This window comes from Lissotriton helveticus, chromosome 5_1 (genome assembly GCF_964261635.1).
Source record: "Lissotriton helveticus chromosome 5_1, aLisHel1.1, whole genome shotgun sequence".
Taxonomy (NCBI): domain Eukaryota; kingdom Metazoa; phylum Chordata; class Amphibia; order Caudata; family Salamandridae; genus Lissotriton; species Lissotriton helveticus.
This window is the reverse complement of record NC_136065.1, coordinates 41,876,601-41,903,602: the sequence shown is the minus strand read 5'-3', so window position 1 is coordinate 41,903,602 and position 27,002 is coordinate 41,876,601. Positions and strand designations below refer to the sequence as shown.

The following is a 27,002-nucleotide window of genomic DNA, read 5'->3' as shown; positions in this document are numbered from 1 at the left end:
GACCAGTTACAGCTTATAACGTTATTGAATTAAAACAATGGATAAACATGTGTATTTGAGGTTTAATTCAGGAAAAAGCAAACACTCATAAGGAATACAAGTTTATGTAAAGCGTGTGAAATATAAGCAGGAACAGCATGTTACCTTAATGCTTTTACTCTCATTGATTATTTTTTGTCTCAAACGGGATGCTTTGTGGAAAGTAAGAAGTAGGGGAACGGACTGAAATAATTTTTAGAAGTAGGGGCACGCCGTGCCCTTCCGTCCCTGCCCACTTCTATCGCTGCCAGCATCCCCATCACATCAGTCCAGAGCCTGGAAAAGCCATCGGACATGCCTGTCTCCTCCTGGGGCTCTGGACAAGCCGCTTGGTCCTCCTCTTCCATGGCTGCTCCCCCACCTCAGCAGTGTTTCAGCCCGGCAGTGTCAACAACCCTTTGCCCCGGGCTGTTCCTAGGGGTGCTGCGTTTTTCAAATACTTCTCCACGGTCCTGGGGCAGTTTCAATCTCTGCTTAATCCACCTCACAGGGGAGCTGCTGAATTGTCCCTTGGAACAGCGGGCAATGGGCAGGTCGAGTCCCGCTCCCTTATTGCGAATCCCCCCCCGGGGTCTCCAGGTTCCTGCCGGCTGCCGAGCGCTGGACAGTGGAGTTGACATTCCTTCGAAAACTTTTCCTAGCTAGACGAGGCTGCTACAGGCACACTCCAGCTGAAGGCTGGACTGCACCACAGAGGGGCGCACCAGAGGAGTCTTTAATGTTGAGCACATGACTCATTCTCCTGGAAGGCTTTGCAAAACGTAACACCCCCTACAAAAATATATATTTCAAAATAGTCGGGTTTGCTCAAGGAATTCTAGCGAGGTGAAAGCTAAGAGGTAGCAAGAAGCATAGAGGATCACTTACAGACTCCCCTTACTCCTGAAATGGACTCTCCCGACTTCACATAACTGCTCACACTGTATGTGGGGGCTGCCTGCGCATGCGCGCCATCCCTAAGTTTCGTTTTAGTAGCGAGCCCCGGAGCGAAAACGAAGTGCCGCAGCTGAAGTCCCGGGTCCCAGGAGGGGGCCCGGGTGAAGACCAGCGGCGAGACTGCGGGGCTCCCATCCCTAAGGGGAGAGCCCCGCTTTGTGCTGGCCTGGCAGAGGAGCTCGAGTGCCCGGCGTGTTCCAGATGGTGCGAGCCCGGTAAGGGAGGGGTAGGGGTGTGTGCCTGTGTGTGTGTGCATGCGCACGTGTGTGTGTGAGAGTGTGAGTGTGTGTGTGAGTGTGTGGGTGTGTGAGTGTGTGTGTGTGTGCGTGTGTGCGTGTGTGTGTGTGTGTGTGTGTGTGCGTGCAACCGCGACTGAGAGAGGCATGGCTGACTTCCTGGCAATCTGAGGCAGGGGATGGACACGGCGCCGGGCTGGGCGTGCGCGCCCACGAGGCACAATCGGCGCGTGTCCGAACCCTGTCTCAGATTCCCAGGAGACTGATAACAATAGTTGTCGAGCTAGACGCATGCTACGCATGCGCATTCTAACTCGACCTAATAAACGGATGCCTACGTTTAATTATCGATAGGGTGGAAGAACGCCCGGATGTCCTTGAGAGAGAGTGAGGGATTTCATAGCTGCCAAGGTTTTCGAATTGCAATGTGTGACATTTTCATAATTTCAGTAGAATTATGAGTGACATTTCAATGACTATGAGTGACAATTTCTTGCCAGCCAAATCATGCAATGTAGACCTTGAAAAAATATATAAATCAATAATTGCACCAATTTGAGCAACAAGGTACTCTAAGAAGATGTTACAACTGCTGAAAGCACCAGAAACTGAAGCACCGAGTGCCCTTCTAAGCTGATTGTTAAACAAAACGAGGACTCGATGGGATTTCAGCAAAGGTAGTTTAGCGGCGTCAGATTATGTGTTGAGAAACCGGCGGTGTGTGCCTGCCACTTTCTCACCTCAAGCAAAGAAAATAACATAATGACTGCTATAGTGGGGGCAGGGAGAGAAGGAGGCGGGTGGGGACCGTTTTAAAGATTTGATGTTCTCATTTGAAAGCACCCATCATCGTGCGATGGTGCACTGAATGCAGATTTACTACCGACATTTTGAACTGGCATTCCGCTTTAATTTCTCCTGCTCTGACAAACGTAAAATAAAAAGCATGATCTTTCTTGATACTCGGCTGCTGTAAATCTAATGAGCAAAGGGACATCACTTTTATGAGCACCGATTGTTTAATGATGTCAGAGGTATAAGTGATGTCTAATTTTACACTTACTTCTGTTTGAGGCAGCCAGGCGACGAGCGGAGGCGGACCGGCAGCAACAGGCGCCTTCCCCCTGGGCTGGTACACACTGTCACAGCTACAGGCAGCAGCCCGGCCCCAAGTTGGTTAACCCCTAGGCCACGGACCAACGACTATACTTCTGCACAGAGTACCTAGCAGGCCGAAAGTGGCGAGCAGCAGGGTCAGAACGGCGAGTCAGCAGGCACCACTAAAGCTAGTAGGCACGGGTCAGCTTCACAGAGACCGGGGCACGCCTGCGGTGGTCCGAGCGGCGGGGTACTCCTCACCTCAGCTGAGCCGGATCTTTTATAATATTCATCCGATCCTGCTTCAAGATATGCCTCTGCCATGACTGACCAGTGAAAGGCGGTGTTTGCGCGCATGATCGAGGAGGTGCTAAAAGAATTATTGCGGCATGGCGCGCAGCGGCAAACTCATAAAACTTAACTACTGATTCCCCTGCCTGGCGCCCGGAGACGGATACACTGTTGCAATCACGTGACCGACCTCACCAGGTCATGTGAATGCTGTACCCCCGGCAGGCACGCAGCAGCTGTGCTAATAATGAAAGCTGCAGCAATGAGCAACCAGGTCGGGCGCATACTCATGAACTGCCATTCAGCAGTAGACTTTGCACACTACTTCAATCGTAAAGTCTGCCAGCTGAAGAGTATGCGATCCGCGCTGCGTGCTCAATGTGTTTGGCCAAGGCATTGACTTCCTTGCACCGGCGGTGGTTCAAGGAGGCGCTACAAATGCGTGACCCTGCATTTTTGTGCGGGGATGCGGACCACTGCACAAAAATGCGTTAGTATCACGCCTGATGCGTGATACTTGGCAGGGCTGGGATTTAGCTGTGTATGGAGTACAGAGGCCACATGTGCCTTCAATATGGGTTTAATGTGTCACCGTTATTAGTTTTGAAAGTACAAGGATGTGTCCGGACATTTAAAAAATACAGCGCAAAAAAGAGCCACTCCAGACATGGCGTCAAAACCCCAGGTGACCAAACACATGAAGTATAATTAACAAATACAGCAGAAGATTTCATGCATTGTTTGAATGCAACAGTGGTGTATTTCGTGTGTGACTATTGCAAACATATGTGCAGTCATGACCTCAAAGACCGGAGACAAAAAGTAAACAGTGATTGGTGTGCGGATGTTTTTGTACTCCATGGTGTGGAATCTGTGGGGTTTGGGTACCACATTGTATTTACACCTGTGGGATCGGTATCAGCTGTCGCGAGTAGAACCTGGACAGTTGTAACTTTTACAAAAGGATAAATATTGGCCAGGCTTTGCCCGCGAAATGCGGTTTATCTAGAATGGACATTACAAAATCTAGTCTTTATTCATTGTAATTGTAAGGCAATTATTCTACCATACTGGGTCTGCATATAAAGAAACGTGTTGAAAGTAGGTTACTCTGGGATTTCTTCTCACGAGTAAGCGTACTTTTTCGAAAGGTAATTTGGTTGGATAAATTAGTTGTGCTTTTCCCATTTGAATGTGGCTGACTTCATGGGACAGGCCTGTTATTCTGAGGTCAGGCGAGAAGGATAACGTACGCCAGACCACACCGTGCACTCATTATCGGTCTTTGCAAAAGCTAGAACCGAAATGCATATGCGCTGACTGTCCCAACTATGCACTCGAAGGAGACCCTCGAGGCACTTGCCGCAACACACTTGACCCACGTTGTTGCGAGACAGAAACTGCTTTATTTTCATGGCAAACAATGATTTGCCTTTTTGGCAGGGGATTTATTAATTTCACCATAGTGTTATGCGAAGGACGGAAGGCTGCGGCTGCGGCTGCCGTGCCGGGATTCGGACTCATAATCTGCAAGTTTCAGAGGTCAGATTTCAGTTGACAAAGCCCCTTACTCTTTATATATGTGCAAGGAAAAAAAACACCCTTTTAATTGGCGGGGCCAAGCCATGAAAACAAACAAGGAAACAATAGTTCTATATATTTTTGCGCCCCCAGCAAGTACCAACAGAAATGGGTAACAGAATACCATATGTAGGAAACTAATGTGGGAGCACACTGCTCCACCTCCCAGCGGGTTCGCCCCTGAGCATTGTGGTCAATGCGGTTCACCAAGCGTATGTGCTTGCAGGAAAGTCTCGAGTAATTACACAGTTGTGCTGGCCATCTCTATTCACGTGTTTCTGGATCGTTATCCGTCGTCAGTAGAGATTAGGCATCAAGTATTTGGGGTTGCTGAGCCGGCTGCCAAAGTATTCTCGGGTCAGAGTACCTCTCAAGGCGCGCAGGTGCCTCTCCAAGAGCTCGTCAGCTCAACCGGCTCGAGGGAGCCTTTTAAACAGGAAACCAATGTGGAAACACACTGCTTCACCTCCCAGCGGGTTCGCCCCTGAACATTGTGGTCAATGCTGTTCACCAAGCGTGTGTGCTTGCAGGAAAGTCTCGAGTAATTACACAGTTGTGCTGGCCATCTCTATAGACGTGTTTCTGGATCATTATCCGTCGTCAGTAGAGATTAGGCATCAAGTATTTGGGGTTGCTGAGCAGGCTGCCAAAGTATTCTCGGGTCACAGTACCTCTCAAGGTGCGCAGGTGCCTCTCCATGAGCTCGTCAGCTCAACTGACTCGAGGGAGCCTTTTAAACAGGAAACCAATGTGGGAGCACACTGCTTCACCTCCCAGCGGGTTCGCCCCTAAGCATTGTGGTCAATGCGGTTCACCAAGCGTGTGTGCTTGCAGGTAAGTCTCGAGTAATTACACAGTTGTGCTGACCATCTCTAAAGACGTGTTTCTGGATCATTATCCGTCATCAGTAGAGATTAGGCATCAAGTATTTGGGGTTGCTGAGCAGGCTGCCAAAGTATTCCCGGGTCACAGTACCTCTCAAGGCGTGCAGGTGCCTCTCCACGAGCTCATCAGCTCAACCGGCTCGAGTGAATACTAAAGACTTTCAAGTGAGTGTCATCATGCACTGCATTTACCACAATGCATCTGGGCTAATTGTGTGCTAACATGGTTTGCAGCGTGTCTCGTCCTTTTGTGATTGGCTCAATGCACAGGTACCTGTCTGCTTCACCATGTTCAGAGCACATCTCTAAACATCACACGCCTCACTAAACCTCTTACATAGACCTAACAATGATAAACATCGTATCCACCATGGACCATGAAAGAATGCCCTGGAAAATGATATGAACAAGAGGGTCCGGCCCCGAAGTTAGTTGCAATCCCGCATCTGTTTAGTCAGCATGAGGATACGCGGTAAGTAAAAAAGTCCCGCGTTGGAATAGATGCACTCCAAACAGGAATCTGTTTCTTGTTGCCAGAAAGCACGGGCCTCCACCCACGGAAATACATAGGAGCGGGTTTATGCCCATTAAACGTTCTAAGATTTTTATCTCTTCTTGAGGGAATTGATACGCCGGATCTATGGTGGCCTAATGTTTTAAATATTGTAAAGATAATGCCAGTGGACTCTATTAGAGATATTGGTAATCCTAGTATCCGTCCACAGATTTTTCTTGAGGCCTTTTCAGCCCTGGATTTTCAGACTTTTAATATAGTTATTGGGAATAATATATTGTTTTCCTGAAGAAGGTGTTGGCTGCACATCCATTTCCCACCGAAACGCGTCAATGCTTCTATAAGAGGAAACTGCATTAAGTCTGAGGAGAAAATTATATTGAATTAAAAAGTTGGAATCATAACCTCAATATTTTGAATTGATCTATGTCCGACTGATGTACTGCCTCTTTATCAATAGGTATCATTTATTCCTTGCTGTATTCCCAATTGTTTTAATTGTGCCTTACTTCTTGAAGTATATGGAATGTGAATTTTTGTTTAATACAATTGCCACTGGTTCTAATATTTTTGCATTTATTAGAGGAGTACAAAAATCAGATAGAACACTTTGTATGCTGTGCTCCCATCTGTATTAATGAATTTCTGAATAAATCTGTATTTTTTACTTATATTTTTATTCATTTGTTTGAATACATTTCCTCTTTGTTCATTTTCATGTGACTGGTGTGTAAAGGATATATGAGGCAAATTGGTCAAGGGCACTCACTCCACGCAGACATTCACTCTCTGCTTCAGAACCAATGGCGCCTTCTACACATAACTCACCCCCCCAGACTCAGTTAAAGTCGAGGGCACTCACTCCACGCGGACATTCACTCTCTACTCCAGAACCAATGGTGCCTTCTACACATAACTCTCCCCCCCAGACTCAGTTAAAGTAGAGGGCACTCATTCCACGCAGACATTCACTCTCTGGTTCAGAACCAATGGTGCCTTCTACACATAGCTTACCCCCCCCCCACGGTGACTTAGTTAAAGTAGAGGGCACTCACTCCACGCGGACATTCACTCCCTGCTTCAGAACCAATGGTGCCTTCTACACATAGCTCACCCCCCCCCACTGTGACTTAGTTAAAGCAGAGGGCACTCACTCCACGCGGACATTCACTCTCTGCTTCAGAACCAATGGTACCTTCTACACATAGCTCACCCCCCCAGACTCAGTTAAAGTAGAGGGCACTCACTCCACGCAGACATTCACTCTCTGCTTCAGAACCAATGGTGCCTTCTACACATAGCTCACCCCTCCAGACTCAGTTAAAGTAGAGGGCACTCACTCCACGCAGACATTCACTCTCTGCTTCAGAACCAATGGTGCCTTCTACACATAACTCACCCTCACTGTGACTCAGTTAAAGTAGACGTCACTCACTCCACGCAGACATTCACTCTCTGCTTCAGAACCAATGGTGCCTTCTACACATAACTCACCCCCCCCAGACTCAGTTAAAGCAGAGGGCACTCATTCCACGCGGACATTCACTCTCTGCTTCAGAACCAATGGTGCCTTCTACACATAGCTCACCCCCACCCCCAGACTCAGTTAAAGTAGAGGGCACTCACTCCACGCGGAGATTCACTCTCTGCTTCAGAACCAAAGGTGCCTTCTACACATAACTCACCCCCCCAGACTCAGTTAAAGTAGAGGGCACTCACTCCATGCAGACATTCACTCTCTGCTTCAGAACCAATGGCGCCATCTACACATAACTCACCCCCACAGTGACTCAGTTAAAGTAGAGGGCACTCCCTCCACGCGGACATTCACTCTCTGGTTCACAACCAATGGTGCCTTCTACACATAACTCACCCCCTCCCCTGACTCAGTTAAAGTCGAGGGCACTCACTCCACGCGGACATTCACTCTCTGCTTCAGAACCAATGGCGCCTTCTACACATAACTCACCCTCACTGTGACTCAGTTAAAGTAGAGGGCACTCACTCTCGCGGACATTCACTCTCTGGTTCACAACCAAGGGTGCCTTCTACACATAACTCACCCCCCCGACTCAGTTAAAGTAGAGGGCACTCACTCCACGCAGACATTCAATCTCTGCTTCAGAACCAATGGTGCCTTCTACACATAACTCACCCCCCCAGACTCAGTTAAAGTAGAGGGCACTCATTCCACACGGACATTCACTCTCTGCTTCAGAACCAATGGTGCCTTCTACACATAACTCACCCCCCCAGACTCAGTTAAAGTAGAGGGCACTCATTCCACGCGGACATTCACTCTCTACTTCAGAACCAATGGTGCCTTCTATACATAACTCACCCCCACTGTGACTCAGTTAAAGTAGAGGGCACTCACTCCACGCGGACATTCACTCTCTGCTTCAGAACCAATGGTGCCTTCTACACATAACCCCCCCCCCCCAGTCTCAGTTAAAGTAGAGGGCACTCACTCCCCGCGGACATTCACTCTCTGCTTCAGAACCAATGGTGCCTTCTACACATAACTCACCCCCCCGACTCAGTTAAAGTCGAGGGCACTCACTCCACGCAGACATTCACTCTCTGCTTCAGAACCAATGGTGCCTTCTATACATAACTCACCCCCACTGTGACTCAGTTAAAGTAGAGGGCACTCACTCCACGCGGACATTCACTCTCTGCTTCAGAACCAATGGTGCCTTCTACACATAACCCCCCCCCCCCCAGTCTCAGTTAAAGTAGAGGGCACTCACTCCCCGCGGACATTCACTCTCTGCTTCAGAACCAATGGCGCCTTCTACACATAACTCACCCCCACTATGTCTCAGTTAAAGTAGAGGGCACTCACTCCACGCGGACATTCACTCTCTGTGTCAGAACCAATGGTGCCTTCTACACATAGCTCACCCCCCACTGTGACTTAGTTAAAGTAGAGGGCACTCACTCCACGCGGACATTCACTCTCTGCTTCAGAACCAATGGTGCCTTCTACACATAACTCACCCCCCAGACTCAATTAAAGTAGAGGGCACTCACTCCACACGGACATTCACTCTCTGCTTCAGAACCAATGGTGCCTTCTACACATACCTCACCCCCCCCCAGACTCAGTTAAAGTAGAGGGCACTCACTCCACGCGAACATTCACTCTCTGCTTCAGAACCAATGGTGCCTTCTACACATAACTCACCCCCCCAGACTCAGTTAAAGTAGAGGGCACTCACTCCATGCAGACATTCACTCTCTGCTTCAGAACCAATGGTGCCTTCTATACATAACTCACCCCCCCCAGACTTAGTTAAAGTAGAGGGCACTCACTCCACGCGGACAATCACTCTCTGCTGCAGAACTAATGGTGCCTTCTACATATAGCTCACCCCCCCCATACTCAGTTAAAGTAGAGGGCACTCACTCCACACGGACATTCACTCTCTGCTTCAGAACCAATGGTGCCTTCTATACATAACTCACCCCCCAGACTCAGTTAAAGTAGAGGGCACTCACTCCACACAGACATTCACTCTCTGCTTCAGAACCAATGGTGCCTTCTATACATAACTCACCCCCCCCCAGACTTAGTTAAAGTAGAGGGCACTCACTCCACGCGGACAATCACTCTCTGCTGCAGAACCAATGGTGCCTTCTACATATAGCTCACCCCCCCATACTCAGTTAAAGTAGAGGGCACTCACTCCACGCGGACATTCACTCTCTGCTTCTGAACCAATGGTGCCTTCTACACATAACTCACCCCCCCCCCAGACTCAATTAAAGTAGAGGGCACTCACTCCACACGGACATTCACTCTCTGCTTCAGAACCAATGGTGCCTTCTACACATAACTCACCCCCCCCACCCCCAGACTCAGTTAAAGTAGAGGGCACTCACTCCACGCGGACATTCACTCTCTGCTTCAGAACCAATGGTGCCTTCTACACATAACTCACCCCCCCCCACCCCCAGACTCAGTTAAAGTAGAGGGCACTCACTCCACGCGGACATTCACTCTCTGCTTCAGAACCAATGGTGCCTTCTACACATAACTCACCCCCCCCCCAGACTCAGTTAAAGTCGAGGGCACTCACTCCACGCAGACATTCACTCTCTGCTTCAGAACTAATGGTGCCTTCTACACATAACTCACCCCCCCCCAGACTCAGTTGAAGTAGAGGGCACTCACTCCACGCGGACATTCACTCTCTGCTTCAGAACCAATGGTGCCTTCTACACATAACTCACCCCCCCCAGACTCAGTTAAAGTCGAGGGCAGCACTCACTCCACGCAGACATTCACTCTCTGCATCAGAACCAATGGTGCCTTCTACATATAACTCACCCCCCCAGACTCAGTTAAAGTCCAGGGCACTCACTCCACGCAGACATTTACTCTCTGCTTCAGAACCAATGGTGCCTTCTATACATAACTCACCCTCACTGTGAATAAGTTAAAGTAGAGGGCACTCACTCTCGCGGACATTCACTCTCTGGTTCACAACCAATGGTGCCTTCTACACATAACTCACCCCCCCCAGACTCAGTTAAAGTAGAGGGCACTCACTCCATGCAGACATTCACTCTCTGCTTCAGAACCAATGGCGCCTTCTACACATAACTCACCCTCACTGTGACTCAGTTAAAGTAGAGGGCACTCACTCTCGCGGACATTCACTCTCTGGTTCACAACCAAGGGTGCCTTCTACACATAACTCACCCCCCGACTCAGTTAAAGTAGAGGGCACTCACTTCATGCGGACATTCACTCTCTGCTTCAGAACCAATGGTGCCTTCTACACATAACTTACCCCCCCAGACTCAGTTAAAGTAGAGGGCACTCATTCCACGCGGACAATCACTCTCTGCTTCAGAACCAATGGTGCCTTCTACACATAACTCACCCCTCCCCCAGACTCAGTTAAAGTAGAGGGCACTCACTCCACGCGGACATTCACTCTCTGCTTCAGAACCAATGGCGCCTTCTACACATAACTCACCCTCACTGTGACTCAGTCAAAGTAGAGGGCACTCACTCTCACTTGACCTGAAAATAAATGCTAAAAAATCTCAGGTTATGCTTATGGGCAGGGCTGCTACGAGACCTTGTCACAAAATCTTTCTTTGCGGACAAGAAAAGCTTGTTCGCGTAACCTCCTTTCCCTATCTAGGGATTACCTTTGATGAGAAGGGTAACTGGGGTCCCCATGTAAATAATAGAGTAACCATGTTGGCTAGGACATCTGCAGCCCTTCGGGGGTTCTCTAAAAAAACTTGGGGGTAGGCCAATTGCAGCTGTTATTAAAATTTATAAGGCCAAATGTATCTCAGTGGCATCATATGGTGGTTCATTATGGGGATATAGGGGAGTGGAACCTTTACAGATAATAGAAAACAAATTTTTTAGATCCGTTCTTGGCGTCCCACAGTCAACCCCGTCTTACACCGTCCATCTGGAATTGGGGGAAAGCTACATTACAGACCTGATAAAAACAGCACCTTTAGTTGCCTGGTTGAGGTTGTGGCTCAATAAAGAAATTCCTCTAAACCATATTATATTGAGAGACTGCTTGTCTTTGGACAAAGCTAATAATATTAGGTGGTTGACTTATATCAAGGAAACTTTTTTGAGGCTGGGAAGGCCTGAGCTTTATACTGTAACTGATTCTATAACATCTAAAGATATTGCGTTTATAAAACATGCAATGAAGGAGCTCCTATCCCTGGAGAGGGAAGAATCTGAACTGAAAAAACCCTGTGTCAGGGCCAGTTTAATACTGTCCATACCTAATGGCCCAGAAAGTTACCTGAACATCGCGACTCATCCATACCACAGGTTTATTTTAACTCGTTTTCGTTTTAACTTGATACATTTTAATCTTGGTTTTTATCCTGTATGGAGTACCCCAGAAAAGGCGCCACCATGTTCTTGCGATCATTTCTCTGAACAAAATACTATGCATTTTGTAATGTTTTGCAGTCACTACATTGATGCTCGGAGAATGTTCCTTGTGCCTATACCTAAGGAAGCTGGATTCATCCTAGTTAAACCTGCTCTTATTTTTTTACAACTGTTACAGACTCCCAGGATTATGTTTCATGTGGCTAGTTTTCTGGTGAGAGCTATTAGGAGTAGGAATATTAGATTAAAGAATGTGTCTACCTCCCTTTGTAGCACGGATTGTGCACTTTAATTAGGCTATTTGTAATTATATTAGGACTATAATTATAAAAATCATTGTAACAGGGACATTGGTGTTGGTAACGATTACTTTGCTGGGGATTTTATTGGTAACCTTTTCTTTTTTTTAAGCTTCTTGCACATTAGCACTTTGCACTTTATACTTCGTACTTGATGTGAACTGTTTTATGGTCTATGATGACTTTTATCTTGTCGTATTTTAATTGTTTTTAATGTATGTAATTCTTGTATTTGTCTTATTGTAACATGTATTTTGCCATTGTCTTTGTATGATATTAAGTTATCGCAATAAAGTATTTTGACTGACTGACACTCTCGCGGACATTCACTCTCTGGTTCACAACCAAGGGTGCCTTCTACACATAACTCACCCCCCCGACTCAGTTAAAGTAGAGGGCACTCACTCCCGCGGACATTCACTCTCTGCTTCAGAACCAATGGTGCCTTCTACACATAACTCACCCCCACTGTGACTCAGTTAAAGTAGAGGGCACTCACTCCACGCAGACATTCACTCTCTGCTTCAGAACCAATGGTGCCTTCTACACAAACTTCACCCCCCACCCCGCTGTGCCTGTGCGTTCATAGGTTCAGAGTGTTTTGAGCAACCAGAGCACCTCCCAGATCAGGTGCCCTCTCAATGCCCAGCGACCTTTCGTCCCCAGACCCACACATCACTCTTAACAACTCAGGAAGGATCTAGGCCGCTCCACGCCGGGCCAGCCATCATGAGGAAGCATGTGCTGTGGACTCTGGCATGCTGCCTCTCAGATCACACCTCTCCGTTCACTCACATGTGGCAGGTGTCACCCTCTTTCATGCCTATACACGCGTGCGACGAACAACTGCCCTCCAGAGGCCTTAATGGGACCAATGTTCAAACCAAAGTCACCCTCCAAGGAAGAATTAATGTTCCATTCCTTTAGTGGGGTCACTGTGGTGCTGCTTTTGTGGTGTAGATGAATCACACAGCCAGCAGGAAGTTCCATACACGTAATCCGAGTAGACGGACTGGACATTCGCACCCTAGGCCCCAACCTCCAGGTCTGAACTAGTGGACTCTGAGTAAAGATCCTGGACCTGGAGCAGAGGCAGTAGAAGGGAGGCAAGAGGTAACACCCCCCTGAGAAAAGAAAACAATAAATAAAACATAGCGAAGGAGGATAAGAAAGCAACATGTGGAAATGAAACATGCAAATACTATCATAAGGAAACTTCTCACAGGTTAGTAAGATCGAAATACCAAGAGTGACAGTAGAGATTACGAGTGAATGGTGCTAAGTAAAGAAAACCAAACAAGGTGTAAGTACCAGAGATAGTGAAGAACTATATGCATGTCACGATATACATGAAGACAAACTCATCAATGGCGACATAAAGGCCCCTGGGTTCACGTCCCGTCGCAGTCACCGCTACACACATAATCGTTCACCACCTGGGAGGTCTTCTATTCCTTCTACTGCCAGCAAAGGTTCATTGAGCCTTCATCCCTCCGTCTATCTCACCACCACACGGCACTGGTTATTTCCCAAACTTACTAGAATCAGTATTCGAAGGCATGCACGAGCTGCTCCCGTCTACTTAAATATCTACACCTCACGACTCACCCTGCCTGCATCCCAAGACTTCATCACCTCATGTGTGGAAAGAAATCCTCCCCACGCCCCCCCCCCCACCCCCACCCCCTGCCATCTATCGCCCCAACTCTTCGGAGCTGCACAACACTCGTTACTTCCACATCGCGCAGCTGCGTTTGAGATCGTATACTCTCCCACTGCTGAACTGTTCCAAACTGTGCACAACCCTAAATCACCCTTGTGTACCTTCCAAGGCGTCTTCACACTCACCCACCTGAATTCTAACAAGTTTAGTACTGTTCATAGCGCGTATATTCTGTTTCTCAGCACATCCATCCACCATATTGTTACAGTGCACTTCAAACATCCACTCGGATTATCCTTGGTTCCCGGACTTCTCCCTCTCATTATTCGAACAACGTGTCCCGGGTGGCCTCATTGACTGTCGTCATACACATCCATGCAGCCATGACCACCAGGAATTCCCAGTCCATGCTACTCCTCGCAGCGGTGGGTGGCGCCCGTCAGCACATGCTTAGATCTTTCAGTCAAGCCGTTAGCACTGGGATCATACAGGGGCGTGGTCCTCACTCTCTACAACAGTGTTCTTCAATCTATGGGGGGCGACACCTTCCCAGGGGGGCGCGCGCAATCCACTTAAATCTGACTTTTGTTCCCTGCGTCGCTCCATTCTTCTTGTAGGATTCTGGTATGTCCAGGGGCGTAACACAGGCCCCCGCAGCCCACGTGGTGCTGGGGGGCCCCTAGCTCCAAGGGGCCCCCTCGGCACTGAACTCTGGCCGGGAGAGTTCCTGATTGAGCCCAGAGGGGGCCTCCCTAAGTACCGTGCAGGGAGGCCCCCTCACTTTTCGTTACGCCAGTGGGTATGTCTAAGGGGCAGGGAGGGGACATCGATGGGGCAGGAGGTGCCCATTCTTTTGTCATGTTAACTCTCCCAGGAGGGGGTTAATTGACAGAGCTAACAGCTTCAGCTGCAGTGGGAGGCACGGAGTCTCCTCTGCTAAAACCAAAAGCAAACAAACAAACAGACACACTTTCGGTTTTAGCAGTGGAGACCCCTGGCCTCCCACTGCAGCTGAAGCATTTCAGCTCCGTGAATTAACCCCCTCCTTGGAGAGTTAGCTCTTCCCAGAACGGAGACAAAGTTTCCTGAGTTCGAGTCTCGGCAATGAAGCTGAACATCCTGTGATTCTAGGCAAATCACAATCTCCCCGTGCCTAACAAAACAAGCCAACTATCATGAAACTGTGCTGCTTATATTTAAAATCTCCCAATTCCGAAGGGGGCGTGGTTTGGACGCCGGGAGAAATGGCGGCGTGAAGTTTCTCTCCTTCTGTGGCGGATAACTGTATGCTGTTTTTGGGACACATCCACCACACGGAGGACGAAACGGAGGACGGCCCTGCAGACCCGGAGTGAGAGTCCTCCTGGGGCTGACTCTTGGACGGCTCTCTAAGCAGCGGAATATGTGAGGGTTCTGGCCCCCGCTCTCGGCCGTGAAGAGGGGAGCGCAGAGAATCAACGGCTCCTGCAGCGACTACACCCGAGGCTGCTATTTATGCCTCATTGCCAGCGCTTCATGTACAACTGGGCTCCCGAGGCCCCTGAGTGAGTACGCTGCGCTGCCCACTGTCTCTTAGTGCAGTTACCGGGATCACGATCAGGAACAACCAGACAGCGCGCACAAAATGGCGGGCGCGACCACTCGTAACTAAAGATCTCGCTGTGCGCGACTCGCATTGAACATGGACTGCCCCACTCTGTCCCTGCATGATTACTTGATGGTGCTTTGAGCTATTACCTGTGGACAATACTATCCCTGTGCCCTAGTACAACTGCACGCTAAGTGTTCGCTTCATCAAAATGGCAGGCGGGTGCGCGATCTTTACTCGCACATAGCGGATACCGGCCCAGCCACTATTTATTTATTTATTTATTTTTGTTTCTTATATAGCGCAGGAATTCGACCCCCGAAGGGGTATCTCCGCGCTTACGTTCTTACCACAAGCTGGTTAACTTAAAGACAATCAGGCCGGAATGGTGGGAAATTACCAGGTCAGAAACAGATGGGTCTTGAGGCATTTCCTAAATGCAGTCAGATTGGGGTTTAGCCTGAGAGTGAGGGGCAGGGAGGAGAGCGGTCTACACAGACTGGGCTCCATATTAACGTCGATTCATCAGCCTTGTACTTGTGAGAAGGGGAGAGCTGAATTAGTCGACGGTACCCGGGTTCCCGGGTCACGTTGCTGCTGAGCCTCGCATTCCACGTATGTCACGTGGCTGCTGTTCCTTGCGTGCCATAAATGACTTAACTGCCGCAAATATCATACCCTTGCATCCTTGCATACCATAGATACTCATAGGGAGTGTGTAAAGACAAACCAGTACTATTTGGATGACTGCATGGCGGCTCCTTGCATGTGTATGTGACGCTCACTGGAATGCGTGAACAGGAAGAGCAGCCTTCGGCTAAGGTACTCATGGGTCAGGGGAACGCGAAGTTGATGTTGGAACTGTTATGATGCTAGCGCACAAGATTCATTCAGAGGCGCCTGATCCAGGATTGAGTCACTACATATAGCAGAATACCATGGTTGCGTAGCGAGTGAGCAGGTCTGGGGTATCAGCGCGCTCTCTATCACTTCGTCCACAATTGTCTCCTCACGGATACTGACTAATCAACATAGAAGATTCACCCAATGAGTGTGCACAACACGACACGACTAGCTCATAACGGGGCATTGTGCCTGCTGCAGCGCTTCTCACTCGAGGACGTCTGAATTCAGGAATAAGACGCTGGTGACTCCAGTTTCTTCATGAAATTGTGGTAGCGATTCTTGCATCTGTTCCTTTCGAGCCATGAACATTACTTACCAGCACGTCCGAAAGGACCTACCGATCTGAGCCTAGGGATACAGAATTTGCAGATTTTTTCACAACGACGTGGAGTGTTACTATGGGGATAAAGAGACAACGAAGAACCTAAAAAGACTCAAGGCTGAACCTCCGAATCCAGTTTCGCCTATCAAAGGCAAGAAAGATGTTAGCGACACCATGGACATTACATTAAACAAACTTGAGGAAGTGCGGGACCTAGCAAAATCAACCAAGGAAGAGATTGTGGCCATCAGACAGGACATACGGGACACTAACTCTAGGCTTACGGAGACGGAGTCGAGGATCAGTCGACTGGAAGATGTAGAAATCAAGACCTCCGGAGCTCTCAAATGCCTTACTATAGCCTCTGACCAAACGACAAGGAGATTGTCCGAGTTGGAAGATAGGAACCGGATGGGGAACCTCCGTATTTTCGGCATTCCGTAGAGATATGAGGAAGCTCACAGCTCTTGTGTATCCTTCCTGGAGTCATGGTTTTCGCAGGCCACCAACCTCACCTTCCATCAGCCGCTCAAGTTTGATAGAGCTCACAGGGTTCCAGGCAGGATCACAAAAAAACAAAAAGGCCCCAGACCCATCGTCTGTAAACCCTTGATATACCAACATGTGGAACAAATACTTGCCTTTGTACGGAAAAGCAACCACATAATTTAATTTAATTTGATTTAAAAGAATTTGTAAAGCGCGCGTATGCCGTGCGGCTTCATGGTGCTGGTAAACACTAAAACCAGAGACAGGGGAGTAGGAGGATTTTTAAGCCGGGAAAGCTTTCAGGAAGAGAAAAGTTTTAAGTAATTTTCGGAACTCCATATAGGAGGCAGTAGAGCGTAAGGCCAGCGGAAGGGAGTTCCAGAAGGAAGGGGCCAGGACAGAAAATGTCAAGCCCCCCATCCGACTCTTCTTGAAGCGGGGAACTGTCAGAAGACACATGGAAGAAGAACGCAGCTCCCTAGTAGGCTGATAGGCTTGAATTGCAGAGGAAATATAGGCAGGCGCCGTTGCCGCTCGGGCTTGGAAGGTGGTACAGCCTAGTTTGAATAAGGCCTGCTCCTTGATCGGCAGACAGTGAAGGGACTTCAGTAAGGGTGAGGAGTGGTGAAATTTAGGCAGCCCGAAAATCAGTCGGGCCGCCTGGTTCTGAATTGCCTGAAGGCGCTGGAGGGCATAGGTGGGAGCACCGTTATACACGATGTTCCCGTAATCTAGTAAATACTATGGAAATCGGTCAAAGTCTTCAAAGTCTTCAGTTAAAGTAGAGGGCACTCACTCCACTAGGACATTCACTCTCTGGTTCAGTACCAATGGTGCCTTCTACACATAACTCACCCCCACAGTCTTCACCTCACAGGATTATAGTAAAGAAACGGTTGAAGTACGGAAGGCCTTTCTTGCTCTTCGCCCACAGCTTCGGACATTGGGCTACAAATTCGGATTCATAGCTCCAGCAAAGTTCCGAGTGCTTATACAAGGTTCTCCCCAGATCTTCACAGATCCACTGAGGCTCAAAAGGCTTCTAGGAGGCCAAGAAGTACAAGATATGGACACGTCTACGCTGGGCGCTGCGGCTGCTCCTGCTTCTGGCTATAAATGAATATCCTTTGCTTGTATAGAAATGTGTTTTCATGCCTTTATGCGGCGTTAGTAAGATTGCTAGTAAGATTTCTTTGCTCCATACGTCAATGGTTGTGTTGCTTTCCACATAGTTGGTGGGTCAATTACTCTGTCACTTTGTGGTACTGTTGTTATCCTGCGCACTGGCCCCATGTTGTCGTTTTGACGTTATCCTGGTCAAGGGCTGGGCATCCTTGCACACTATTGTGGTCAACGATAATAGTATCACTTGTCCTTAGCAATAAAGCTGATTCCAAAATGTTGTTGATATAATACACTTGCCCTACAGTCATCCTAGCAAGAGGCTACATCCTTCATAATCTGTGGTGCTCACCACGCACCCGGCGCATAAGTCACTGCTCTTGATACAGATCCACTCATGGAAGGGTCACGAGACTTGGGGTAGAGTTTTGTTTTAGAGACTTTGTTGTTAGTTGATAAACTGCCCAGGAGAGCCATGTGTTTGCTATAGTCATATTTTGCTGTAATTATGTTCCATTGATCTGTGACACACAATGTCTCCGGAATGTACTGTACCGAATGATTACTGCTCTTAGATGTTCGATTGCATTGAATAGTTATTGTTGTCGGGTGTTCACCTGCTGACTTAGTTCCAATCCTTAATGTGATTTGTGTGAAAGGCCATGGGAGGGACAACGTTGTTATTTTTCCTAGTCACCATGCCTATCACCTACCTTTGGGGAGAGTTGGGTGGGTTGGTAAGGGGGGTGGGTGGGAGGAGGGGTGGATGTGATGGGGAGAGAGTTTAGGTTTTCTTTTGTTTTTTGTCTTAGTATTGTTTGGTTGTCGCACATCAATGCCCGGGTGCTCACACTGTCAATATTCTGGTCCCGATATCGGTTGGTCTGCTGTAAGTGCTGTTTTCATCTTGATTGCTAGTCAGGTCCGGCTGGTACAACTGCCGCCTTCCACACTTCCACTACATACTCAACGACTTACTACAGTTTGGAAGGCTTACTGTACGGATACTTGGTTTGTCTGATGTTTTCGGATCTCTCACTATATGCCCATGTTGTCTTCCACTATTGATACGCCCTTGGGGGTAACGAAGGTGGGAAATCTGAAAATACTCTCCCTTAATGTTAAGGGTCTTAATCAGACTGTAAAGCGTCAGGAGAAAATTCTAGACTACGTACGTAGGCAGAAGGGAGCTATTGTCCTACTGCAGGTAACCAAGCTAGACACTAAACAATTTCACACACTTAGGAACACATTTTACACGGAAGTAGCAGGTTCGGAAGCAGTGGGGAAGAAAAATGGTGTTTTAACATTGATAGCCAAAAAGTCCAATGTAGATTTGCTTTCCTCCACGGCCGACACGAAAGGGAGGTGGGTCACAACCAGGTTAATCAAGGACGACACCGAATTCTACGTTACAAACGTTTATGCTCCGAATACATGTGACTTGAAGTTTTGGTCAGACCTCACGAAGCAAATTGACACCATCCCTGACTCAGCTGTACATATCCTCACAGGGGATTTTAATCTACCCTTTGATGCGACCCTTGACAGGGACTCTCGCTGCTCCTTCCGTAGTAACAGGTCGCACAAAGCATTCACTACTCTCTGCGATCGGTTTCATATGGTGGACTCATGGCAGCTGCAAAATCCTGATGGGAGGGAATACACATTTTACTCTCCTCCACACAATTCATTTTCCCGAATTGTTTACCTCTTTATTACGAAAAATGCGGTCCCTAGAATAGAAGAGACAGCAATAGAACCAAGGGTCTTATCGGACCACTCCTGTATTTCACTCTCCATCTCCAATGTGAAGGCATCTACCCGCCAATCACTCTGGCGCCCCAATGACGAGGTGCTTGACAAATACCAACATCGGTCTACCATTGAGGCTGCTATTAAGGATTATTTAGAACATAACAATAGGGGGGACACCTCTGATTTAACTTGTTGGGAGGCGTTGAAAACCACCGTTAGAGGGGTTATTATTAAAATCAAATCTGCCATGAATAGGAACCACAACAAGGCCCTAGAAAACCTGGAAAAAGAAATATCTGCTCTGGAGGCTAGGCACCTGCTTGACAGGAAGGACGTGACACTGAATAAATTAGCTAACAAAAAGTATGAGTACAACAAAATAGTGAGTGAGGGAGCGGGAGTGTGGCTGGACAGGAGGAAACGGTTTAAACTATGTGAGTCAAACAGAGCTGGGAAAAGTCTGGCAGCCTACCTTAAAAGTCAGAAAAATGTGATAAATTCCATTACCGATCAGTCTGGGGTGGCTAGTTCCGATCCGGTCAGGATCGCAAACATATTTAAAGATTTTTACGAGCATCTATATGCCAAAAATACGGAAGTCGATGGCACTAAGATCAACGATTACTTAGGAGAATGCGACCTACCATCCCTCTCACTTGAAGATCAAGCTGATCTTAACAGCCCCATCACAACCCTGGAAGTTGAGAAAGCCATAAAGTCTTTAAAATGTAGGAAGGCCCCTGGACCCGATGGGTTCACTGCTAGGTTCTATAAATGTTTCCCCTCTCTGCTATCACAACCACTCCTTCGCCTGTTTTAGGAAATCAATGACACAGGGGAGACGAAAGGCACTCTAGCAGAAGCCATCATTGCTGTCCTGCCCAAAGATGGGAAAGATCCAACGCTCCCCAATAACTACAGGCCTATCTCACTCATTAATCTGGACTGTAAACTCTTAGCCTCGATTTTAGCCAGCCGCCTCCAGAAGGTTCTGCCCACTCTTATCCACCCTTCCCTGACAGGGTTCCTGAAAAATAGGCTGCCCAGTGACAACACTAGGACTCTAGCACACGTACTTGAGAAGGCAAAACTTATCTCCACCCCTACTGCAGCAATCGCACTCGACGACGAGAAGGCGTTCGATAAAGTAGACTGGGGTACTTGGAGGCTGTCCTGACTAAATTTAACCTAGGGACATCCTTCACAAGGATGGTTATGTCCCTGTATTTTTGCCCCTCAGCTAGAGTTAGGGCGGGAGGGTCGTTCTCTTCATCATTCCGGTTGCAGCAAGGAACCAGGCAGGGGTGCCCTCTCTCCCCATCATTATTTTTATTAGCTATCAAACCATTTCTTCACCACATAAGAAGTAATAAGGACATCTCAGGAGTGCCTTTTGGGGATTGCACGATCAAGCTAACGGCCTATGCGGACGACGCTTTAGTCATCTCGGAAAGGGCGGAGGAGGCTATACCGGGTCTTATGACAACTATTGAGGAATTCTCAAAGGTGTCCGGCTATAAATTGAATAAGGACAAAACGGAAGTTAAACTATTAAACAACAGGGGGAATAAGGAGGTGCTAGGGGGCTCGGGCCTAATTTGGCAACCGGGCTGCTTTAAATACTTGGGGTTGGACTTTGACACGGACCTAATCTCTACGTTGCGAACTAATGAAACCATACTCCTAAATAAAATCTCCAAACTACTCGACGGCTGGTCTCATAAGTACTTATCTTGGTAGGGCACGGCTGAAACCCTGAAGATGATGATAACCTCATTGGTAAACTACTTAGCAAGTATGCTACCGATGACCTTTTCGGATGACTTCTTACGCAAGGTTGACAAGCTCTTTGGTACATTCTTATGGCAAGGGAAGAAGCCCAGGATATCAATGAAGAAGCTACAATTAGCTAAAGACAAAGGCGGTCTGGGCCTTCCCAACTTCAGAAATTACCAAACTGCATTCCTATGTAAGAAAGGTGCGCAATGGTTGGTAAGAGATCCGGCATACACCCCGCTGTGGTTAGATATTGAGAGATCCCTCGTTGGTAATGTCCCCCTCCCTGCCCTTCTTACCATGGACCTTACTCACCTCCCCCATTCAAATTACATTTTAATGAACACAAGACGTGCTCTTTGGAGACTTGATCAAGCCCACAAAACTGGCTTAAAGTTCGAGAACACAACCTCAGTAGCCTTATGGCATAATTCGGCCCCTAAAATAGACGGGGAACCCCTTCACTGGGAATATTGGTCGAAAAAAGGTATTAACTTGGTGAGTGACCTCTATGATGGGTTAGACCCTTTACCGTTCTCCTCACTCCAGGCCCTACACCAACTTGCTCCGATAGACTTCTATGATTTCCTGAAGCTAAAAGCACTTCTGTCCACCCGTGCTTTGAAACCCTCCGAACCTTGGCTATAGACCCATTTAACGCGAATCAGGATAGCGGGACATTTTGTCTCAAGGATATATAAACTCCTCCTTCCTCTCCCCGGGAAAATTCATAGGCGTAGTGAGATGCGATGGGAGGCAGAACCGAACTCAACGGGCATAACATTCAAATGGGACACAATCCATGCTACTGCTTTTTTTTAACAAAATCTCTCCAATATTGTCACAAACCAAATATATGCTGTTGAACAGAACATACTGGACCCCAGATAAACTTTTCAGGCTTCATCTACGAGATAAACCTAAGTTTTGGAATTGTGACTGGAGATCTGGCCCATGTACTTTTTGACTGCCCATTCCTGGGAAAATACTGGGGAACATTTTTTGATTGGATTGAACATGTTTTCCACATCAAACCTGCAAGGGAATTTGTCTATGTTTTACTGGGAGGACTAGACCCAAATCTAGCCAATGATAATGACCGCCAGCTACTTGATCTAATGCTCACCCTGGCTTGTAAAGTGGTGTTATGTAAGTGGAAGAATGCTTCTGAGGTATCCTTCAAGATGTGGCAAGATTGGCTTTCCTTTCTGAGGGGGGCGGACAATCCTGCCCTGCATTCCTCCCCATGGCGCGCTTCTCATAAGAAGCTTTGGAAATCTCTTGACGCTTCCTCTTTTTCCTTTGATCCTCTGTGAGGCTTTGTAGGCAATTATACCCGTTTGACCGTGAGGTCTGGTACGCCCGTCACTGTATGCCTCGTGTCAACTTCCCATAGCTTTTGTTGGGGTACACGGGCATCTCATCCCCTTAACACATCCTTATGCCACTTTCCATTGGCACTAGACAGTATGAGCGTATACAGATGCTGTGGGAGTAAGACTCTGGGTGTGTTCACTGTATGTTCATTCTAGTGCAACCATATATATTTATTTGCTTTGATTGTCGCGTTTGGGTTTTTAATATGCGTTATATTGTACTGTATGCTATCATTGTAATTGTGTTTTGTCCTGCTCTTATTTGGTATGTTCTGCTGAATTATGTATGCCATTCCTTTCATGATTTAATGTACCTGTATGCTTTGCTTCTTCTTTTCGTTTCGTTGTTTATTTGTTTTATTTCTTTTATCTCAATAAAAATGATTTGAATTTAAAAAAAAAAATCTCCCAATTCCGCAAGGGGCCCTTTAAGCAGTATAAATAACTTGAATAAACATTTTAAAACATGCATTGAATATCTGCCAAGCAGTGGACATAATTGTTAAATATTTGTGTGCTCTATTCCCATTGGAATGTTGCTTCCTCGCAAATACATTGTTGCAATTAGCTCTTCTTGTCGGTCTTTTTGACTCGAGAGAAGTAAGGCTCGGCTGCCAGCATATGGTGCGAAGAAACGTGTATGTGTTTGAGTAGGTGTGGTAGTTGCCTGCTTGGAGTTTAAGTGTTACACAGTGAGAGGGTGGGATGCGGATGGTTCAAAGTAGTTCATACTTTGAGGGAGTGTTTGTTTTAAGTGGGAATATTTTTCCCAGCAAGCATTCATGCAAAGCAATTATTATTATTACTAATCCGACAAGCTTTTTGGACAGATTTGTAGTAGTGCAGATAAATGATGTTCGGTTCCTGTAATGAATTTATATAATGAATTCAATGGATTTTATAGTCATAATCGTGGTATATAAACTGTTTCCTTGGTAAGTGTTGAGCAGTGGCACGCAGGGAATCAAGAAGACTGCCATCATTTCAAGTTCTGTATAAAAATGCACATGTAAGCCGTTCCAAGCAGATGTTTCTGGTGCGTTGTGTAACTATTTCAGGAAGCATCTAAAGGCGCCTAATTCGCCTGGATTCTGTCCTTTTATTTTCATGGTATGGATTGCACGTAGGTGAAAGGTTGTCATTTAATATCGAGTCCATATCATCTGCGGGCTGTAAATGCACATATGTATGTGTGAAAACCATTAAAATCAGACCGCTTCGTCCCACTCTGTACATCAGATGTGTTAGCGCCGACTTAGCCCAGAAACTCTTTGAAGATATGTGTTTGAACTGAGGGGAAGCCATGGTAGTAAGAGCTCTGTGTCTTTAAAGCACTTTGGTTTGTATTACTTTAACTTTTTTATCTGCAGGCAGAAGCGTTTTTGCCCGTGTTAGGAATGGAGCTGGAAGGATCGGTGGAGATTCCCTGCAGAAAAACGCACACTAACTTTACAAATGCAAAAATTGACTGCAGACATCTGTCTCTCCTTTATAGTACTGTAAACACAAGAGAAAACAGCACCACGCCTCTTTGTACAACAAGCATTTCTACTTACCAATAGAAGTGAAATATTACCTCAGAATGTGACTGCTCGCAGCTGCTGGTTTTCACGGAGGGACCTTCTTCTTGTTCCGACGGCTATTATAGAAAGAAGGGGTTGGGGGGTTCTTGTTGTTCGAAAGAAAGGCATGGGGCTGCCATTGTCTGCTTCTCCAGGGGGGAAAAAGTGCGAGGCCACTATAGTAAAAGCGTGCCGCGCTTGCAAAATTAATAAATAAACTTTGTGCTGTTGTGTTGCCCAGATGTGTGCTCCAGCCCAACAAGGTTTCCATGAACATTGCCTGGACCTACAGAGGATTGCCGGGGTATTCCACCCACAGATGAGAGGGACAGATGCACCGGTGCAGGTCTGAATGGAATGACTCCAATCTTTGCACCTGAGGCAGGAGACTCCTCGGTGTTGGAGCTGTAGGCATTGCTGGGGGGCTCGCCTCTGACATCTAGGGGCTGCACCGATAGGATGCACAGGGTCATCCAACCCAGTAGGACCAGGACTTGAAGAACTGGATCGCTGTCTGTATCCGAAAGATCAGAATCATATCCTGAATATATGCAATCCTCTGAGGATGAGGAAAATAGATAGTCCCTCTTAGTTTTTATGCAGGAACGCCCCTATAAGATCAGCCCCTTCAGGAGCATAAGGTTCAAATTCCTGCTCTTGATAGGAAAGCCCAACTCGTGAAGAAGAGTCCTGGTGCACTCAAGATGTTTCTTGACCAGCGCCAGAGACCCCGTCTTCACCAGTAAGTATTCCAAGTATAAAAGTATCTCGGCTTCTGACCCCCGCAGTCAAGCTGCCCCGACTGCCAACACGTCTGTGAAAAGTCATGGCACTCTCGCCAGGCGAAGCTGCAAGACCATGAACTGCTCGTGCTGAACTCCAACCTCATCTTTGAGTGAGGTAGGTGGCCAAGGAAGACTGGTTGATGAAAGTAAGAGTCCTTGGTGCGGACACCATGAACTTGTCCTGTCAAATGAGAATCTTCAAGAGGGAAGGTTGAGGATGGGTATCAGTCCCCTGCCATCCTTGTGACCAATGAGGATGGGTATCAGACCCCTGCCCTCCTTGTGACCAATGAGGATGGGTATCAGACCCCTGCCCTTCCTGTGACCAATAAGGATGGGTATCAGACCCCTGCATTCCTTGTGACCAATAAGGATGGGTATCAGACCCCTGCCCTCCTTGTGACCAATGAGGATGGGTATCAGACCACTGCCCTCTTTGTGACCAATGAGGATGGGTATCAGATCCCCTGCCCTTCCTGTGACCAATAAGGATGGGTATCAGACCTCTGCCCTTCCTGTGACCAATAAGGATGGGTATCAGACCCCTGCCCTCCTTGTGACCAATGAGGATGGGTATCAGAACCCTGCCCTTCTTGTGACCAATGAGGATAGGTATCTGACCCCTGCCCTCCTTGTGACCAATAAGGATGGGTATCAGACCCCTGCCCTCCTTGTGACCAATGAGGATGGGTATCAGACCACTGCCCTCTTTGTGACCATTGAGGATGGGTATCAGATCCCCTGCCCTTCCTGTGACCAATAAGGATGGGTATCAGACCCCTGCATTCCTTGTGACCAATGAGGATGGGTATCAGACCCCTGCCCTTCTTGTGACCAATGAGGATAGGTATCAGACCCCTGCCCTCCTTGTGACCAATAAGGATGGGTATCAGACCCCTGTCCTTCTTGTGACCAATGAGGATGGGTATCAGACCCCTGCCCTCCTTGTGACCAATGAGTAAAGTGAGTTCAATTCCTGCCCCTTTCCTTGAGAATCACCACCTCTATCAGCCCTTGTGCTGAAGGCAGGGACTTCTGCCTCCAAAACAGACCTGCCTGAGAGTTCATCCTGGTGGAAGGAGGGCGGCCTGAAGGAACACTGAAGGGAACGGCAAAGCCCTGGCAGCGACCTGGCACGACCGTCTCCAGATTGATGGAAACAATGAAGACGCTCCCTGGGCCCTGTCCATCAGAAGCACAGGTACACATTGAAGACGCCCCCTGGGCCCTGTCCATCAGAAGCACAGGTACACATTGAAGACGCTCCCTGGGCCCTGTCCATCAGAAGCACAGGTACACATTGAAGACGCTCCCTGGGCCCTGTCCATCAGAAGCACAGGTACACATTGAAGACGCCCCCTGGGCCCTGTCCATCAGAAGCACAGGTACACATTGAAGACGCTCCCTGGGCCCTGTCCATCAGAAGCACAGGTACACATTGAAGACGCCCCCTGGGCCCTGTCCATCAGAAGCACAGGTACACATTGAAGACGCCCCCTGGGCCCTGTCCATCAGAAGCACAGGTACACATTGAAGACGCCCCCTGGGCCCTGTCCATCAGAAGCACAGGTTCACATTGAATACGCTCCCTGGGCCCTGTCCATCAGAAGCACAGGTACACATTGAAGACGCTCCCTGGGCCCTGTCCATCAGAAGCACAGGTACACATTGAAGACGCCCCCTGGGCCCTGTCCATCAGAAGCACAGGTACACATTGAAGACGCTCCCTGGGCCCTGTCCATCAAAAGAACAGGTACACATTGAAGACGCCCCCTGGGCCCTGTCCATCAGAAGCACAGGTACACATTGAAGACGCTCCCCGGGCCCTGTCCATCAGAAGCACAGGTTCACATTGAATACGCTCCCTGGGCCCTGTCCATCAGA

The 27,002-nt window shown here is 47.9% G+C and overlaps 1 protein-coding gene across 1 annotated transcript in view; it reads left to right on the top strand.

Moving 5' to 3' along the window:
• The first annotated feature begins 1,016 nt into the window (after positions 1-1,016).
• The window catches only part of LOC144754110 (endogenous retrovirus group PABLB member 1 Env polyprotein-like), a 112,507-nt gene continuing 86,521 nt past the window's right edge, over positions 1,017-27,002 (top strand). Inside the window, exon 1 of the mRNA XM_078641676.1 lies at positions 1,017-1,190. The gene's annotated coding sequence lies outside the window, so the exon portion shown is untranslated. The remainder of the gene's footprint in view (positions 1,191-27,002) is intronic.